At 36.9% G+C, this 5,117-nt stretch overlaps 1 pseudogene; it reads left to right on the top strand.

Moving 5' to 3' along the window:
- The first annotated feature begins 952 nt into the window (after nt 1-952).
- LOC117613505 lies at nt 953-4,963 on the top strand (annotated as a pseudogene).
- The last annotated feature ends 154 nt before the right edge of the window (nt 4,964-5,117 follow it).

Raw genomic sequence — 5,117 nt, 5'->3', positions numbered from 1 at the left:
AAAGATGCAAGAGTGTGAATGCAAACTCAAACTATTCATATGTTGGCTACCAACCATGGATGGCTACCAAACAATCCACCCATTTTGACCAAGATAGCAAGCCAACATTGATTCACATGGGCAACTAACATTGACACACATGGGCAACTCCAAAATTCTTCTACATTTGAGCCAATTTTCAACAGTTAGAATGGATTGAACTAACTCTTTTCTTATTATATGAGTCAAGTCTTTGCATCTGTTAGATCCCCCGCTCCCCTTTTTCTTTTTAACTTTCTTGTTCCAAAAGCTGGCCACATGCCCCAATCCCGAACTTTGGTCATACAACCTGAGAATGTTGACAAAGTCATCCGATGTTTTGATATTGCGCTCTCTCTTTCTTGCTCTCATTTTTTAGTCCTGGCATGATTCATCAAGCTGTTGAAATATATGGATTTTAATACTCTGTTGAAACCATTATATTCCATAGATTACTAATTAAGAAGAATTTTATTACATAATCAGTGTTTAAACAATGAATTTACAGGTAGTCCATAGCCTATAAACGCAACACGAATGCAGTTTTCTAATAAATATGTATATAACACAATGCAATTAGACTCATAGTTCTTCAGGAGATGACCAACAGAATTGAAACCATTCCAATTGATTACTAGGGGTTGATTAATTGCTCCATCTATACTAAGGTCTGAGTTTAGCGAACCTTCCCAAGCATATGTTGCCTCTCTTACATAGACTTCCGGCCGTGCACATCTTGAGTTAATTGACTAGTATTATAGGTGCAATCACAACAGCTAAACATGAAAGCAACATCTGAACTAATATTCATGTTAACAACTTGTTTGACTAATCCATCGTCACAGATATAACTCATGTCTATCAGTACATATATTTATATAAATAGCATACATAAGATGATATTCCTTGTGAACATACATTTAGTGTTCTTGTGCAGGGCAAGAAGTTGTGATAATGCTGGGGAAATTGAGCCATTTCCTGTATCCATTGCTTGGTTTGATTGCAGTAATACTTGTAGTTCATGGCCAGGATCAAACAGGTATATGAATATTTGAACACAAAGAGTTTAGCTTTATTTTCGGTTCACTAAATGTAGATAAAGCTAATAAGGCATCTCTCTTTTCCGTCTGTTTCAGGCTTCATTAACATAGACTGTGGGCTACCACCTAATTCTAGCTTTAATGAGCAGAGAACAGGCTTGTTTTACATTTCAGATGCAACTGTTGTGGACACAGGTGAAAGTAAGCTCCTATTGGTACAAGACAGAGGTGTCTACCCTCAATATGTTTGGTATCTCAGATACTTTCCTGAAGGAATAAGGAATTGTTACACCATAAATGTAACAAGAGGCACCAAATATTTGATCCGAGCAACGTTCTTTTATGGGGATTATGATGGCCAAAATAAGACATCAGAGTTTGACCTGCATCTTGGATCTAACTTGTGGGATACAGTATATTCAAACAACACAATCAAGGAGATCATACATGTCCCTTTGCAAAGCTATATACAAGTCTGTCTAGTCGATACGGGCTCTGGGACTCCGTTTATATCAGCGATAGAACTAAGGCCTCTGAATAATACACTCGACCCTGCTTAAATGGGGTCCTTAGCACTCTTCACGCGGTATGATGCTGGTACAATTACTAATGTCACATACAGGTCTGTCTTCTCCTTTGTTATGAACTCATTTAATTTGAAATGTTCACTTTGATTAAATTCAGATGAAATCTTATATTCAGGTGTAAAGATGACATTTATGATCGCTTCTGGTATCCCTATTATGACAGTGCATGGACACAAGTAACCACCTCGCTTACCATCGAACCTAAAAATGAGACTGCCTACCAACCACCATCCATTGTCATGAGTTCTGCGGCAGTGCCAAAAAATATGACTACTTTGGATATTTGGTGGATTCCGCCTGATGAAAATACCCAATATCATGTGTACATGCACTTTGCTGAAGTTGAAAAACTCCCAACCAACCAGTCTAGACTGTTGAGCAGTACTAGGAATGGGAAGTCCTTCCTTACAAAACCTTTTTCTCTTAAGTACTTAACCACAACAACTTTATATACGAAAGTGACTTTGAGTGGAGGACAGCAAAACTTTTCAATCTCTCAGGTTGGAAACTCTACCCTTCCACCCATCATCAATGCCTTTTAGATTTATATGGTCCTTGAGTTATTGCAGGCAGAAACTAACCAAGAAGATGGTATGTAAAATTTCCAAACACATCATCTCCAATTTCTAGTAACAGTCTATCCCATTACTGCCACTAAATATATGATTGACCTACTTGAGATTTCTTTATGCATCTGAAAATATTAGTTGAGCCCATCACAAACATAAAGTTAACCTATGGAGTCAAGAGAAATTGGCAAGGCGATCCATGTGCTCCGAAAGAGTACTCATGGGGAGGGTTAAACTGCAGCTATGATGGTTATGAGCCCCCCAGAATCATATCCTTGTAAGTAGACATACTCAGATAAACTTACCTGTTCTTATTATATTTTTTGTATTTACATCCCACTTATATTTCTTGGTAAATCTGTTTAAAATGCAATGAAGGAACTTGTCCTCTAGTGGATTAACTGGGGAAATAGCTCCTTCTTTATTCAATCTCACAATGCTACAGACTCTGTAAGTGTGTGTTTCTGTGTCAAATGTTTTACTGCTTAAAATGCAAATGATTTACTAATTGAAGTCAAAATTTCTTTTTCAAAAATTAAATTTGAATAAATTGTAATTTCCCATTTCAGGGATTTATCAAACAATTTGACAGGACCACTGCCAGAATTTGTGTCTCAATTACCAAACTTAAAAATCCTGTAAGCTATTTGAATCTGTAGCTGATGCACCAACTGCTTCTTCTTTTATAACTTTATTATACGTATTTCGGTATATATAGTTGCTCTACCTTTCAGAAACTTGGAGAAAAACAAGCTCACAGGTTCAGTTCCAGCTGGACTAATTCAAAAATCAAATGATGGTTTGCTATCATTAAGGTGTGTGAACATATAAACCATCAATATCCACTCATTCCTGAAACTTTGGTAGACCTTACACTAACACATAAGCACTACCAATTTTCTCTTAAATAACATTGTAAAAATCTCTGTAGAAAATAAATGATCATGAGATATGCATTCTTCTGATGAAAGAGAAAATAGTGTAGCTCATGTTCAGTTAGTAACTGCACTGATCATTAAGGTCAAGTCTTACTTATGTTACCACCATTCATCCTAATTCCAGCTTTTGTGAAAATCAAAATCTAACTGCACCGATTTCCTGCGGCAAGGATAAGAAGAAGAAGAAGAAGAAGGACAATTTTGTTGTTCCAGTAATAGTGTCAGTTGTAGGAATTTTAATCCTTATATTAACTGTAGCAGCTGTACTGTGGCGCCTCAAAAGGAAAAGAAAACATGGTACCGTATACTTGTTAACAATGCTAGAATAAATTTGATTACAGAAGAAGCAAGCATCGGTTATTTCTTAATGATTAATGATCTCAGCAGACGTAACTGATTCAACACCAAGCATTCAGCAAGGGCCACTGGAGCCATCACAACGTCAATTTACGTACTCTGAGGTACTCGAGATCACCCATAATTTTGAGAGGATTGTTGGTAGAGGTGGATTTGGAACAGTTTATCATGGCTACATAGATGATACTCAAGTAGCTGTGAAGATGCTTTCACCTTCATCAATTCAAGGATATCAAGAATTTTATTCAGAGGTATGTAATATAATAAATGTTCAAAAAGCTTGAGCTCAATCATAAGCTCTAAATAAAAATTTTGGTTTCTTGCAGGTTAATCTTCTCATGAGAGTTCATCACAGAAATTTGACAAGCCTTGTCGGATATTGCAAGGATGGAACCAATACAGGGCTCATCTATGAATACATGGCCAATGGAAACTTACACAAGCATCTTTCAGGTTTGATTCATTGGCTGGAATTGATCTTCCTTTTTTTTCTTTTTCTTTTCTGGAATCAGGTTAATTAGTGACAGAGAAAGAACAATGCCTCAAAGCAGCTACAACAACAATCAGAACAATCTGACCATGCACAAAAAAGCATACAGGGAAATAAACAGTAGGCCACCTGATGATGGCACTCATGTATGGACACGTGTTGCTGGAACTCCTGGGTAGCTTGACCCTGAGTAAGTCTTTGGTTTCTAGTTTACACTTCATCAAATAGTATTCAAATTATTGTCAGTATAGCAAAACTCCAATCAAATCAAGAAACCATAACAATAAATTGATGTCCTAGCAAACACATGATTTGAGTTACATGGTTTGGTTTGCAGGTACTACCTATCAAACATGTTAAATGAGAAAAGTGATGTGTATAGCTTTGGGATTGTGTTGTTGGAGATTATCACAAGCCGACCTGCTTTATCAAAGACACATGAGAAAATTCACATTGGTCAATGGGTTAGTTTCATGGTTGAGAAAGGGGACATTAGAAGTATTGTCGATTCAAGACTAAAAGGAAACTTTAATACCAACTCTGCCTGGAAAGCTGTTGAAGTAGCTTTGGCTTGTGTATCTTCAAGTTCCACCAAAAGGCCAACCATGAGTCAGGTAGTGACAGAGCTGAAAGAGTGCTTGGCTGCAGAGTTGGCTCGAAACAAGGAGATCCGCGATACCGATTCAAACGATTCAAATGAACTGATGTCATTGAAATTCACCACTGAGATGAGACCATTAGCTAGGTAGTAGTACTTCTCTGTAAAAATAATGGGGTGTGGAAAATTTCATCTTGTGTGTTAAAGAAGCATTCATGCACATACAAGTTTCATATCAGATCACGCTGATAATGTCTGCATATATAAGAATTAAACTTACTGGTTGCTCTAAGTACGACAGAATTGGCTCGCTCCTCGGTCAATTATTGGAAGAACGGTTCTATTTGAATCCGTTTATTTGCTCAACTAGTCCTCTTAATTCCTTTGCTGCTTATTTTGTTTCAGGCAATTGAAAATGTTTCCACATCAATCAGTACTTCTTCTTAATCATAAAACGGCGTCGTGATACTATAATATTTTAATCTGTGTCGAATTCTTTTGCCACTTCAAAAGTCAAAAT

The sequence above is a fragment of the Prunus dulcis genome, unplaced genomic scaffold (genome assembly GCF_902201215.1).
Source record: "Prunus dulcis unplaced genomic scaffold, ALMONDv2, whole genome shotgun sequence".
NCBI lineage: Eukaryota > Viridiplantae > Streptophyta > Magnoliopsida > Rosales > Rosaceae > Prunus > Prunus dulcis.
This window is presented reverse-complemented; position numbering and strand designations above follow the sequence as displayed.